This window comes from Malaclemys terrapin, chromosome 9 (genome assembly GCF_027887155.1).
Source record: "Malaclemys terrapin pileata isolate rMalTer1 chromosome 9, rMalTer1.hap1, whole genome shotgun sequence".
Classification (NCBI taxonomy): Eukaryota; Metazoa; Chordata; order Testudines; family Emydidae; genus Malaclemys; species Malaclemys terrapin.
Window position 1 is genome coordinate 30,591,579 of NC_071513.1, and position 15,776 is coordinate 30,607,354.

General features: G+C 43.6%; 1 protein-coding gene across 3 annotated transcripts in view; it reads left to right on the forward strand.

The window, feature by feature from the left end:
• The window catches only part of KLHL4 (kelch like family member 4), a 210,027-nt gene that overhangs the window by 99,439 nt on the left and 94,812 nt on the right, over nt 1–15,776 (forward strand). The window contains exons 2-3 of one of the 3 annotated variants that reach the window (XM_054040749.1): nt 8,793–8,846; nt 15,443–15,560. The gene's annotated coding sequence lies outside the window, so the exon portion shown is untranslated. Of the gene's footprint in view, nt 1–8,792; nt 8,847–15,442; nt 15,561–15,776 lie in introns of those variants that run through there. The other 2 variants (XM_054040751.1, XM_054040752.1) reach the window with 2 other exon arrangements.

A 15,776-nucleotide genomic window follows, 5' to 3' on the forward strand; every position in this document is an offset into this window, starting at 1 on the left:
AAGTAGCTTTGTGGCTCCACTGGGGATTGGTGGAGGGTAGGAGAAGGGGAAGAACTAACCCTTTGAGAATCAGTTAGTGCTCCATGGGAATAGAAGTCATCCAGATTGCAGAGCTCTGCTCAAGCTTAACGTCAGGATTAAGACATGAGGCTTGTATTGGAAGCTTTTTAAGAGCAGCGTACATATCTTCATACCTGCCTGTAAAGCACAAAGCATAGTTTTTTGCTATATGAATAAATATATTTATTTTGGAGACTATTTTTTTAGTACTTCTTGTTTGGCTTTATTCATTGCACAGTCATCCTGATTCGCATGCATAATTTACAAACAGTAGACTTGGGTGCACTCCTTGATCTATTATGTCTGTGATTCTCCCTGCAGTTAAGTTGTTTAAACTGCTGGAGTCAAATGCTACGACCATCTTGTGGTTTCTGAATCCAAATTTTCAAATGCTGAAACGTACAAAGTGTACAAAACTAAAATAGATCAACTAAAGCCAAATAGATCAAGAGGGTAACAAATCTTACAAATACAACAAGGAGTCTTAAAGACTAACAGATATATTTGGGCATAAGCTTTCGTGGGTAAAAACCTCACTTCTTCAGATGCAAATCTTACAAATGAGAGCAACTAAGTGATTACATTTTATAGAAAATATTCAAACAAGTATTTCTTCACTACTTTTGACAAAGCCTTTTTTTTCATCTTCACTTTCATATCCATCATATTGCTGAAGTAGTGATTTATCTGCTGCAGACTGCTTAGGTTAGAAGATTGTCAGTGTACACAAAGGCAGAGAACATGAACAGATTTTACCCTTGGAAAATAAATTACAGTATCTGTTTCTCAAACATTATAACATTTTTGGTGGCTCTATCACTGGTACTAGAACAAACTGCACAGTTCCAGCTAGTTTACTGGAAAGCTGCATAGGGAAGGAAGAAGAAATAATTACCCCTATTTAAAACCAAATTTAATTAATGGATTCAGTTTTTAAAAACTTATCTAATTTATCATTATTTGTGCCTGGTTGTAAAATATGTAGTCCCCTTATTAGTTTGCTCCTGCAGTTAAAGGGAACATGTACTTTCCTTATGAGTTGTATCTGCCTGATCCTTCCTTTTAATCCTGCAAAATTGCAGTTTCTGGAAACAGGAGACAATTATATTTTTTAAATAATGTACCTTTTAGTCTTCAAAACAATGTTATTAAAAGTTGTCAACATGTTATCTAGTGACAGTTAATTTGCAAAAGTTTAGAGGAGTAATTCAGTCAACATAAGTATCTGAAAGCCTTATTCAAAAACTCTTTCATCTAGTAACTGGGGTGGAAATCTCATGAAAATGTCCTCCTCTGAGTTTTCCAGTGCTTTTTGTTTTTAGACTGTTAGCCATAATGCAAGAAAAAAAAAGAGTATTTTATATTCCTGCTTCCTGTCCTAGATGAATCAGGAAGTAAAGACATGTAAAACTATAAACAAGTTTAAAAAAAATTATCAGACCTTTTCAAATTTCTAAAACTGTTTCAGTTCAGTCAGTTTATTTACTACCATTCATTCACACAGCCTTGCTAACTCCAATTTCCAATTACTTGTCAACAGATTCAGGTAACAAGGTATCCCCCCAAGTCAAATATCAACTTGAAAGTGCAGACAGGCAGTAATGGGATTTCTTGAAAGCTGCAACTGTATCACTTAAAGATACAACCCTAATATTGATGAATAAACAGGAATTTGGGGGATAATAAATAACTATGTGGCTCTTTACCACATCTGCTTTGCTCTTACTTTTCTACAATAGTTTTTTCTTAAAAAGCTATCAACATTTTATTTTTAAAATATTAATTAATGGCTTGGGTTTTTTGCATTTGATCTTACAGATGGGTCAAATTTTGAATAAGAAAGCCTTTTGAAGCAACTGAAAATATTATCCATATTCTTTTGTTCCAGAACTTGGCTCAAGTTCTTTTGAGTTGTTAACCTGGTAGTTTAAAGCAAGTAAGTGTAAGAGCTCATAGGGAAAGTAGAGCTGTTGCAGGCTTGGGCAAAGGACACCAAACAACAGAGGGAACTGGCTGAAAGAAAGAGTGACCAAAGCACTGCAATATCTAATGAGAGTGTGTTAAAACTATAGGCACAAGTACTGAGATAAAGGGAATCAATATAGAGCCTGGTTGCAGTAACCAATAAATGTTAGAAGGAATTGGCTGTGTTGGAGTGGCCTGGCAGCAGGCCCTGTAAGAAAGGAATCAGTTATTCAGTGATGTCAAGAGGCTAGAAGGTGAATTAAGTGTGCTACAGGTGGGGCTGGCTATCTTCCCTTTAATGGCAAGTCACCCTTTGACAGCACTGTACAAACACAGAACAAAAAGACAGTCCACAGCCTAAAGAGCTTACAATTTATTAACATAAAGCATTTATATTTGCAGTTTCCTGGAGAAGTGGTAGAAAACTGATATGGTGTTACAATTCCTTCATAGTTCTGCTAAAAATCTTAACATAACTCTTATTATTACAGTACACGTAAAACTGGGGTTGTACAGACTGATTTGGAGAAACAAAAAAGATTATCTCTGTCCCTTTTCATTTATAGAATTTATAGAAGTCCAATTAAACTATAAGGTTCTGAAAAATTCGGATACATTTCCCCCCCCAATCTTCCAATTCCTGTTTCTGTCTGGAACCAGATGTGCTGAAAGGCTTGTATCATTGTATACTGGCTGTAATAAATAGCCAGTTTTCCCCAGAGTGTAGATTTGAGGAATAGGCTTGAGGGCCCTCTAAAAACTTTCATGAGACATAGATCAGTTGGTTGGCCCCAGAAGTTAGAAAAGAGGAGTAGATTGGCCTATCAGCCAGTTACCTTAAGAAATGGGTTTTGGAAAAAGAGAGAAACAGCCACAGTCACCTCATTAGGAGATGACATTGGAAGAGGGTCTCTCTACAAGAAGATATTCCAACAAGTTGGGGGAAGTAGGGGATTTTGGGACTAAAGGTATTTATATGACTTGCCTGGTGGGAGTTAAAAGCAGATATGGATTAACAACTGAATTTTTCAACCCAAACTATCAGTGAATTTGAGGTTCATGCTCACTATGGGTATGTCTACACTGCAATTAAAAATATATGCCTGGCTCATGCCAGCAGGTTTGGGCTCAGGCTAAGGGGTTGTGTAGACATTCCTTCTATGAGGGGGAGGGTCCCAGAACTCAGGCTCCAGCCCAATCCTGAACATGTATACACAATTAAATAGCCCCATAGTCTGAATCCCTTGAGCCCAAGTCAGTTGGGCTGGTCAGCCACACATTTAATTGCAGTGTAGATATACCATATATAATTTCTCATCTTTCTACCACTTTAAGCCTTTGATACAAAGTTATGACTAGAGCTAAGCAAGCACAGAAATTCTATTTTATGGAGGATTTCAAGATCTCAAAATTTGCTTTTGTTCTAATTCCGTCAGAACAAAATCTGAAAATTTCCAAATTCTCCATGAAATGAAATTCTGATTGTTTTTTATTCATAGATTTTAGGACTGGAGGGGACCTTGAGAGGTCATCGAGTCCAGTCCCCTGCCCGCATGGCAGGACCAAATACTGTCTAGACCATCCCTGATAGACATTTATCTAACCTACTCTTAAATATCTCCAGAGATGGAGATTCCACAACCTCCCTAGGCAATTTATTCCAGTGTTTAACCACCCTGACAGTTAGGAATTTTTTCCTAATGTCCAACCTAGACCTCCCTTGCTGCAGTTTAAGCCCATTGCTTCTTGCTCTATCCTTAGAGGCTAAAGTGAACAAGTTTCCTCCCTCCTCCTTCTGACACCCTTTTAGATACCTGAAAACTGCTATCATGTCTCCTCTGTCTTTTCTTTTACAAACTAAACAGACCCAATTCTTTCAGCCTTCCTTCATAGGTAAAGTTCTCTAGACCTTTAATCATTCTTGTTGCTCTTCTCTGGACCCTCTCCAATTTCTCCACATCTTTCTTGAAATGCAGTGCCCGGAACTGGACACAATACTCCAGCTGAGGCCTAACCAGAGCAGAGTAGAGCAGAAGAATGACTTCTCGTGTCTTGCTCACAACACACCTATTAATACATCCCAGAATCATGTTTGCTTTTTTTACAACAGCATCACACTGTTGACTCATATTTAGCTTGTATATAACCCCTAGATCCCTTTCTGCCGTACTCCTTCCTAGACAGTCTCTTCCCATTCTGTATGTGTGAAACTAATTTTTTCTTCCTAAGTGGAGCACTTTGCATTTGTCTTTGTTAAACTTCATCCTGTTTAACTCAGACCATTTCTCCAATTTGTCCAGATCATTTTGGAATTATGACCCTGTCCTCCAAAGTAGATGCAATCCCTCCCAGTTTGGTATCATCTGCAAACTTAATAAGATATTGGCATAGAAAGTACGCTAAGTCGTTAATGAAGATATTGAACAGAGCCGATCCCAAAACAGACCCCTGCGGAACCCACTTGTTACGCCTTTCCAGCAGGATTGGGAACCATTAATAACTACTCTCTGAGTATGGTTATCCAGCCAGTTATGCACCCACCTTATAGTAGCCCCATCTAAATTGTATTTGCCTAGTTTATCGATAAGAATATCACACGAGACCATATCAAATGCCTTACTAAAGTCTAGGTATACCACATCCACAGCTTCTCCCTTATCCACAAGACTCGTTATCCTATCAAAGAAAGCTATCAGATTGGTTTGACATGATTTGTTCTTTAGAAATCCATGCTGGCTATTCCCTATCACCTTTCCACCTTCCAAGTGTTTGCAGATGATTTCCTTAATTACTTGCTCCATTATCTTCCCTGGCACAGAAGTTAAACTAACTGGTCTGTAGTTGTCTGGGTTGTTTTTATTTCCCTTTTTATAGATGGGCACTATATTTGCCCTTTTCCAGCCTTCTGGAATCTCTCCTGTCTCCCATGATTTTCCAAAGATAATAACTAGAGGCTCAGTTACCTCCTCTATTAGCTCCTTGAGTATTTTAGGATGCATTTCATCAGGCCCTAGTGGCTTGCAGGCATCTAACTTTTCTAAGTGATTTTTATCTTGTTCTTTTTTTATTTTATCTTCTAAACCTACCCCCTTCCCATTAGCATTCACTATATTAGTCATTCCTTCAGACTTCTCGGTGAAGACTGAAACATCTCTGCCATTTCCAAGTTTCCTGTTACTGTATCTCCCTCCTCACTGAACAGTGGGCCTACCCTGTCCTTGGTCTTCCTCTTGCTTCTAATGTATTGATATAAAGTCTTCTTGTTTCCCTTTATTCCCGTAATTAGTTTGAGCTCATTTTTTGCCTTTGCCTTTCTAATCTTGCCCCTGCATTCCTGTGTTGTTCGCCTATATTCATCCTTTGTAATCTGTCCTAGTTTCCATTTTTTATATGACTCCTTTTTATCTTTTAGATCATGCAAGATCTCGTGGTTAAGCCAAGGTGATCTTTTGCCACATTTTGTATCTTTCCTAATCAGCGGAATAGCTTGCTTTTGGGCCCTTAATAGTGTCCCTTTGAAAAACTGCCAACTCTCCTCAGTTGTTTTTCCCCTCAGTCTTGATTCCCATGGGACCTTACCTATCAGCTCTCTGAGCTTACCAAAATTTGCCTTCCTGAAATCCATTGCCTCTATTTTGCTGTTCTCCCTTCTACCCTTCCTTAGAATTGCAAACTCTATGATTTCATGATCACTTTCACCCAAGCTGCCTTCTACTTTCAAATTCTCAACGAGTTCCTCCCTACTTGTTAAAATCAAGTCTAGAATAGCTTCCCCCCTAGTAGCTTTTTCAACCTTCTGAAATTAAAAGTTGTCTGCAATGCAGTCCAAGAATTTGTTGGATAGTCTATGCCCCGCTGTGTTATTTTCCCAACATATATTTGGATAGTTGAAGTCACCCATCAGCACCAAATCTTGGGCTTTGGATGATTTTGTTAGTTGTTTAAAAAAAGCCTCATCCACCTCTTCCACCTGGTTAGGTGGCCTGTAGTAGACTCCTAGCATGACATCACCCTTGTTTTTTTACCCCTTTTAGCCTAACCCAGAGACTCTCAACACTTCCGTCTCCTATGTCTATCTCCACTTCAGTCCAAGTGCGTACATTTTTAATATATAAGGCAACACTTCCTCCCTTTTTCCCCTGTCTATCCTTCCTGAGCAAGCTGTACCCATCCACACCAACATTCCAATCATGTGTATTATCCCACCAAGTTTCAGTGATGCCAACAATGTCATAGTTGTATTTATTTATTAGCACTTCTAGTTCTTCCTGCTTATTACCCATACTTCTCGCATTTGTATATAGGCATCTAAGATACTGGGTTGATCTTGCCTCCCAGTTTTGTCCTGACCCTCCTTTCTCTCTGCCAATATAGCCCACACTCCCTCTCTTTTCTGACCCATCTCCCAGGTCTCCATGTTCCCCACTTACCTGTGGCTTTGCTCACCTGTCCCCATCGAACCTAGTTTAAAGCCCTCCTCAGTAGGTTAGCCAGTCTGTGTCCAAATAGGGTCTTTCCCCTCCTTGAAAGGTGAACGCCATCTCTGCCTAGCAGTCCTTCCTCGAATAGCATCCCGTGGTCGAGGAAGCCAAAGCCCTCCTGGCGACACCATCTTTGCAGCCAGGCATTCACCTCCATGATGCATCTGTCTCTATCCATGCCCCTACCTTTGACAGGAAGAATCGAAGAGAATACTCCTTCACCCATACTCCCAGAGCCCTGTAGTCACTATTGATCCGCTCAGTGTCACATCGCGCAGTATCATTTGTGCCCACATGGATGAGTAGCATGGGGTAGTCGTCAGAGGGCTGGATAATCCTTGACAATGCCTCCGTAACATTTCGGATACGGGCCCCCGGCAGGCAGCATACCTCCCGAGATGAAATGTCATGGCAACAGATGGGTGCCTCCGTCCCCCTCAGCAGAGAGTCTCCGACCACCACTACCCTACGTTTCCTATTCGCAGTGGTGGCAGCAGACCTCCCAGCCTTAGGGGTACGAGGCCTCTCCTCCTTTACTGTAGGGGGTGATTCCCTCTCTCCTGTATCAAGAAGAGCATAATGGTTACCTATTACCACGGCAGGAGGGTTCAGCGCAGGGGTGGAGCACTGCCTGCTGCCAGAAGTAACCAGCTGCCAGTGTCCACCCTGAGCCCTCTGTATCAGCAGTCCTGTGTACTGGGACAGCTACCTCAGCTGTCTCCACATAGACACTGTCCAGGAATTGCTCGTGGATTCAGATGCTCCTTAACCTAGCCACCTCCTCCTGTAGCTCTCCCTCCTGCTGCCTGAGAGATTCCACCAGCAGGCACCTTTCACATTGGATGGTCCCCACAGCCTGGATATCAGTAAGTGGAAATTGCAAGTTACAGTCTCTGCAAAACCACACCAGGGTCTGGGTAGAAGCATCCATGCTCAGGTGCTCTGTCTGGCTACAGGTGCAGGTGGGGGAGACAGAAGCAGTGCTGTCACAGATGTTGCGGGTCTTCCTAACCATAGTAAGCCCCCCTCTGTCAAACTCCCATCTGCAGCCCCCTGTCTGCTGAAAGGGTTGTTTAAGCAAGAAGTTTTGAATGTAGTTGGTTTATAGGTTTTAAGGGGAATAAAGGGAAAACAGATAGAACCGGCAAGGGACCCTTGCCCCCTTCCCGCTCCCCTTGGGAAACTCCCTGTTAGCAGCCCCTGTTCGCAAAAGCTCTCTGGTCACTTGTGCTCTGCTTTATAAATCCCTGGCCTGTATGAATGTCCCACCCACTGATTAAAGCTCAGCCACTTACCAGAGGCTTCTAGCTTTCAAACCTTCCTTTGAAGCTCACAGTTTCCAACTGCCAGCCACAGCACACAGTCCTTCAAACAACCAGCCAAACAAACAGACTGACAAACACAAGCTCAACACACAGCAAGTAACCCCCAAACACAAACAAACACACACTACAGACAGTCACTTACCCCAAAAGGGTGCTGTATTGCTCCTCCTTCACCTGGAGAACTCCCTTGCAAAACTCCCTGTTAGCAGTCCCTGTTCGCAAAATCAGATCAACTGAAATGTTTTGTTTCCACAAAACTGAATCATTTCTTTTCAATATTTACTGAACATTTATATGATATTATGATATTGTGACAAAGTTCCTCCTCTATCTTGGTGGGTCCTGCGCTTATTGGCAGATTTTCTTGCCTCAGAGATTCACCATGTGGGTTGGGGAACAGCCCAGAGACCTTCCCTCACAGGACCTTCCTCCTGTTGTCTGATAATGCTAGTGCTCCTAAGTCCTCCAGCAGCACACTCTCTCACTCTCAGCTCCTTGCGCCTCTTGCTCCCAGCTCCTCACACTCGCACCACAAACTGGAGTGAGCTCCTTTTTAAAACCCAGGTGCCCTGATTAGCCTGCCTTAATTGATTCTAGCAGCTTCTTCTTAATTGGCTCCAGGTGTCCTAATTAGCCTGCCTGCCTTAACTGGTTCTAGCAGGTTCCTGATTACTCCAGTGCAGCCCCTGCTCTAGTCACTCAGGGAACAGAAAACTCATCTGTGACCAGTATATTTGCCCTCTACCAGACTCGTGTACCCCACTGGTCTGGGTCTGTCACATATCCCTCCCCCCTGCTCAACGCCAAGGGGTTGGGCAGCTTGGGACGCCAGACAGTGCACACGTGACAAGCCATCGATGTTGTCATGACGACTCCCTGCTCTGGGGTGCACTTGGAACTGGAAAGGTTGGAGGGATAAGAACCATCTGGTCACCCTTGTGTTCTTCTCCTTGTTCCGCAGCATCCATTGAAGAGGGACATGGTCGGTCACGAGGACAAATCTGCGCACGACCAGGTAGTAGCGCAATGTTTCCATGGCCCATTTTACAGCGAGGCTTTCTCTCTCCACCACTGCATATTTTTGTTCCCTTGGAAGGAGTTTCTGCCCGTATAATAACTCAAAGGGGGAAAACCCAGTTGAGGCTTGAGGTACCTCCCGGATAGCGAACATAAGGTAGGGTAGTAGGGTGTCCCAATCCCTCACGTCCCGACTTACCAACTTCTTTATCATAGCCTTGAGGGTTCAGTTAAACCTTTCTACCAACCCATCAGTCTGTGGGTGGTAGACCGAAGTTCGCAGGGTATGTATATGGAGAAGCGTACAGAGGTCCTTCATTAGCTTCAACATAAATGTGGTTTCTTGGTTGGTTAATATCTCCTCCGGTATCCCCATTCGGGCAAAGATTCCCACCAGCTCTTTGGCTATAGTTTTAGAGGTCGTGTTCTGCAGGGGGACGGCTTCTGGGTAGCGAGTAGCATAGTCCAAAACAACAAGTATATATTGGTGGCCCCGAGCCGTCTTCTCCAGGGGTCCCACTAGGTCCATGGCTATTTGCTCGAAGGGGACATCTATGATGGGAAGGGGTACTAAAGGTGCCCTCAAGTGGGGACGGGGACTGTGCAGCTGACACTCCGGGCAGGAGCCACAGTACTGCCGCACTTCTTCATGTACTCTGGGCCAGAAGAACCGTTGTAGGACTTGTGCCAGGGTCTTCTCTACCCCCAAATGCCCCCCAAAAAGATGACTATGAGCAAGACTTAATACAGCATTCTGGTGTTTTTGAGGTACTAGGATCTGCTGTACCTTCTGCCCCTGTACTGGTGCAACCCGGTATAAGAGATCCTTCTTCATTATGAAGTAGGGTCCTGGTCCCTGGGTTTTCCCTTCCATGGGGACCCCATCTATTTCAGTCACCTTCTTCCTAATGTTGTCATACCTTGGGTCTTCTGCCTGGTCCCGTCCAAAATTTCCTCTCCCAGGGCTAATCTGCCCAAGATCTAGGGGCCCAGTCTCTGTTGCTTCTACTGGTTCAGAAGCATTAGGGTGGGGGTCAGACTCAGGTGCTTCTCCCTCCTGCATGGCCTCCTTTTCAGCTGCGCGGGTCCGCCTACTGACAAGAGCGACTCTCTGGCTTTGGGTCAGTATTCAGGTTCCCAAGGCCTTAGCTGCCCTTCTTGTCTTTCTACCCTGTCTGGGAGTGGAGAACAAATCTGGGGATATTTCAGAGAAGATTGGGGGTTGACAGTCTGCTGTGGATGCCTCACCAATTTTAGGGTCCCCATCTTTCTCCAATCCCCCTACTGGGAGTAAGTTTCCAAACCCTGGGAAGTCCCTCCCTATGTGCACCGGGTATGGGAGTTTAGGGACTACACCTGCTGCTACCTCAGTAGTGTTCCCTTGGATCTCGATTTTTACTGGGAAGGTGGGGTAGTAACTAACTGTCCCATGGACACATGTTATCCCTGTACATTTAGCCTGTAGCAGCTGACTACGCTTCATGAGCTTCCCTGAGATAAGCGTGATACCACTCCCCAAATCAACCAGTGCCGTGGTCCCTACCCCATTTAGTTTCACTAGTCTGGTATACACATGTGGGGTTAGTGAGACCCCCACAAGGTGGATTAGGGAGGATGGATCTGCCCAGTTCCCCAGGTTACACTGCATAGGCTCCTCAGCATTGGGACACTGTGCAGCTATGTGTCCCCACTCCCCACAGGCATAACATCTGTATGGAGCCCTAGGCATTCCCCAGTCTCTTGGTTTGGGCAGTCTAACATCACGATCCTCTTCTCCTTCAGTGCTCCGACTCTTTGTGGCCTCTGATGGGCCTTCAGCCTCTCTCTTTTTCCACCTGGGCCCTCCTGGTGGCCCAGTCACCCGAACTTTAGGGCTTGGTGCTGCTAGTTTAACCCGGGGTGCCTCTTCCTTAATTGGTCGGGTCAGCTCCCTCGCTGTCCTTCACCTCTCTACCAGGGCGACAACCTTGTCATAGGTGGTGGGTTCGTTCTGGCTTACCCAGGCATGAAGGTGGTAGTCCCCTCATGTATCGGTCGATGACCAGAACCGCTAGTATCTCTTCCAGACTCCGGGACTCTGTTTGCAACCACTTTCATGCGAGATGGATGAGGTCATACAATTGGGACTGCGGGGTTTTGTCTTCCTGCTACCTCCAACCATGATACTGCTGGACCCGCACTGCTGTCATTACCCCAGATCTGGCCAGGATTTCTGCTTTCAGCTGGGGGTAGTCTGCAGCAGCCTCTTAAGGCAGATCATGGTAGGCCTTCTGGGCCTCCCCACACAGGAATGGGGCAAGGATGCCAGACCACTGATCTCGAGGCCAGGCCTCCCGTAGGGCTGTCCTCTCAAAGGCCAGAAGGTATGCCTCTACATCATCCTCCCGTGTCATTTTCTGCAACCGATGGCTGGCCCATATGAGACACGTCTCATCATGGCCGTGTCTCATCATGGCTGCGATTCAGCTCTGTAAGGGACGTTACCTGGTTTACCAGTTCCCGCAACATAGCTCAGTCTTGAGCAGCCTGGTCCAACAGCAGGCAATTAGTCTCTTGCTGCAGCCGCACTGCCTCCTGTTGGGCGGCTGCCTGGACATGGGTAGCCTCCTGCTGGGCCGTGGTAGCTTGTATCAATGCCCGCACTACATCATCCATTGTGGTGAAAAAAAATAAACCCTCTCCTTTAAATCACCCTCCTTCTTCCGCCACGCACCCCAAGATCCCTCTCTGACACCAGTGTGACAAAGTTCCTCCTCTATCTTGGTGGGTCCTGTGCTTATTGGCGGATTTTCTTGCCTCAGAGATTCACCATGTGGGTTGGGGAACAGCCCAGAGACTGTCCCTTCACAGGACCTTCCTCCTGTTGTCTGATAACGCTAGGGCTCCTCAGTCCTCCAGCAGCACACTCACTCTCTCACTCTCAGCTCCTTGCGCCTCTTGCTCCCAGCTCCTCACACTCGCACCACAAACTGGAGTGAGCTCCTTTTTAAAGCCCAGGTGCCCTGATTAGCCTGCCTTAATTGATTCTAGCAGCTTCTTCTTAATTGGCTCCAGGTGTCCTACTTAGCCTGTCTGCCTTAACTGGTTCTAGCAGGTTCCTGATTACTCCAGTGCAGCCCTTGCTCTAGTCACTCAGGGAACAGAAAACTCATCTGTGACCAGTATATTTGCCCTCTATCAGACTCCTGTACCCCACTAGTTTGGGTCTGTCACAATATAATATAAAATAAAATTAAAAACAAGTCATTTCAAAAGCTAAAAAATCAAAATGTTTGATTAAAAAATACCAAAATGCTACTTAGCTACACTGTTGGAACTCCTCCCTGCCTTTTTTTCTGTGAAATTAAATTTCAGCAAAAATCAATAAGCTTTCCCAAAGCATTTATATTTTGACAAAACTGCATTTTCTGATGAAAAACTGTTTCTAAGTTTTTTTCCAACCAGCACTAATTATCATGATGGAACTGGAAAAAAATCCCTTGTTTTAATCCTATGGTAAACAACTGGTAAACATAGTGGTGTTGGAAGAGTGGAAAAATGGCATATTTAGAGAATTCTGGATAGACAGAAGTTTCTAAAAGGTGATTGTCTATTTGATTTTTATTATTATATGCATACAAAACTGAGAAGTTAGAATTCCAGAATGCCACATTTGTATTTTGTACAACTGTGAATATTACTTCTGAGAATACGAGGGGTTAAGCTGGACTATAATGATGCGGGGGTTGGCTCCCTGCTGTACCAATCATAGGAGTCTCCAACTGCCCCGGCACTTCTCCTTAATTCCTTTTCCAAGCCATTTTCCTGTTCTTTTGTGCCTTAATTTATGGAGTACCTGCACTGAACATCCGCTATACACTTAAATAAAGAGTTGTGACATATGACCTACCACCCGTCATGCTATGCATGAACGGAGCCCAGCTGAACCTGCTGTGAGGAAGGCGTATCCCCCCCTTCTCCTCTCCCCTCCCCCCCCCCCCACTGCACTTGGCCAATATGGCGGTAAGGGAAAAATTCCTTCCCAGCCCCGCTTAGTGGGGTGGCTAGCGTAATATCCACAGCAGATATAGTTAAACACCTGACATATCTGTGACCTAATTAGGGAGGGTGGGTGCTGCCCAGCCTGTTCCGAGTGATGAGGGGAGGGGCCACCACGTTGCTTGCTCTTCCAGCAGTTTTACTTCTCTCCTCTTCCCCCAAGCCAGAAAGCATTGCCTTCTTCTCCCAGCCAGCCAGCCAAACTCCTCCCTGCTTAAAGTGCAGGGCAGTGATTTACACATAGCTACTGGCAGAAACCTAGGTGCCTACAAGATTAGGTAGCAGGTGAGTGGTGATTTTGAAATAGTCAGTAGTGCCTAAACAGTGGATGTATAGAGGCAGCTAGGTGCCTAAATTCCTTTTTGGATCTTGCCCTTAGTGCCCAACTTCCTTAGGCTCCTTTAAAAATCCCAGCCTAAATTTTTATAACCCATCTTCTAAGGTGAGAATTCCTATTCCCTTCATCTTAAAACACAAATATCAAGATTTAGGTCTAATTAATTAGAAGCAAGTGTGTGGCATACTGGTGTAAAATGGAGGTGATGTTCCATGCTAAAAGGCCTGGAACATCAGTTCACTTTTACCATACTAGTAAAATACTTAGAGATTTTACTTGAGATTTTGAATGGTGATATGAAGCTATAAACACAAATAAAATATATTATACATTATCTGTGTGACGAATAATCCATTTATGCTCTATCTGAGGTGTGCTCCACGCCTCAAGATAGCATTCCAAGTAAAAAAGACTGTTCAGAGAGTGTCCATTATTAACTTTTTAATACTAGCATGACACTCTTTATCTCTGTCTGGAAATGTGCTTGAGTTAGCAGAAAATAATCTGTAGTTTGTAATTCACAAACTGGAATGCATACAGTGCATGCTTAAGCAACATTCAAGTAATGTACTTTTTAATCTGCCATGATCACTTCAAATATACTAAATTACTATTGGGGATGGCTTATGATCAGGCGTAAAGGAAATACTAACAGAAATGCTGAAGCTTTGTGAAAAGATTGAAGAAATATGGGTTAAATATAGCATAGTTGCTGCTAAGCAGAAATGACAGAGCTGCTGCTGTAACTCAATGACCTGATTAAGAGGATGCAGTGAGATACCATGGTCCTTGTCCATCTTAACAACATTCCACCATAAATTAGTTTATTATCCTCCTAATATGTAGAGAATATCTCTACTAAACTGGTAGTTAGATTGTTGCAAGGCATATATTCATGTGTTCTCTGTTGCTTCTTTGAAAGTAATAGGAAAATATCACAATATAGATATTAAGGTTGAAATCCAGAGTTTAGGATAGTTTTTTTTCTGGTACAAGGGTTAGTAAACATTAAATAAAACCTCTTAAAAACAGTAACAATGAAAAATAAATACATAAAAATAAAATAAAATTAACATCCCCAGTAACTTTCATATTGTTACTAATGTTATTCCCCAAACCAGGAGTGATTAAGTATATTCTAAGTGTACACTAAATTTACACCCATACAGCAGTCCTGGAACAAAGGTGGTCACAAACAGCATGCACTTCCTTCTTTCAAGAGTCTCAGAATGCTAGGTTGCCATGGAGTACTGAGAATCTAATCAGAAACTAACTTAAGAGAGTAAACTCTCCAGTGGCTAACAGAGACCCCCCGCCCCTTACATAACAAAACTGATACCACTGCATAGCATGTCTTCCCAAGATTGAACATCTTCTAATACCATGCAAAGAAAAATAGTTTGGAAGATCATGCCTAACAGCACTACTTTGCTGTAAGTATACACTATGGCTGACAAGAGAAAAGAAAATCTATAGTTACTATGTGGATAAACAAAATATATGGCACAGACCCTACCTCAGATTAGACAATCCAGAATGGGATGGATGAGTGCTCCGCTTAACTAAGGATTGCCAGTACTTTTAATGTGACCTTGACTAAACACCCAGGGATCCTGGAGTCTGAACAGAGTCCATGCACTGCCCCTGTATTTTGGGGACTCTAAGCACACTCTTGGGGTACAGATAATTTATTTAGTACCCCCGTACTCAGAGCTGCGATCACATGGCCTACTGCCCACTGCTGGGAACCAGAGGCAACCCCTCAGGTTCCATCAGGTTCCCTCCATAGTTTAAACACACTTTCTGAGAACTCCAGCCATGTGGATGATCTGGGCCCCCAGTTTACCTCTTCAAACGGCATGAAAAGAGCATAATAGAAAGACAGACTTTGCACAGGATTCTAAAACCATTACTCTTTATTTAATTGCATTAGAAACAGATATACACAACAATAAGGCATATCCTACAGGCATATCCATACCACTTCAGAGCATTCTTTAGGCTGGGGTCAGGGTCTTTCTGTTGCAGTGCATGACTTGTATTCTGAAAAGAATGGTTACTCATCTTTCATAATTGTTGTTATTCAAGATGTGATGTATATGCCAATTATACTAGGTGTGAGTGTGTCTCATCCTGACTACAGTTAAATCAAGGACTGCTTTGATAAATTCTGTTCTCCGGAGGGGTACTAGCATTGATTTCTCCTTTCTCACTTCCAGGCCTAGACATCGAAACAGGAGGAGTATTTATTTGATGGATACTTCCTCCACTCACTGACAAGAGCAGTCCCACAGCAGCCAGTTGTCCTAGTAGGGGTATACTTGGACATCAGCAGAGGTATGCTTCTAGCACCGACATGCATTTGTTTACACCCCTCAGTACAGATGATAGGCTAATGCATGGAACTGTAAACTGTAAGTGATCTCCTCCTACTATGAACCTTAAATGTTTTCTGTGGCCAGGGTGAATAGTGATTTGGAAATATCCATCCTTCAAGTCAAGGGCAGCACACCTGTCTCCAGGATCTAATGAAGGGATAAAAGTTGTAGCAAA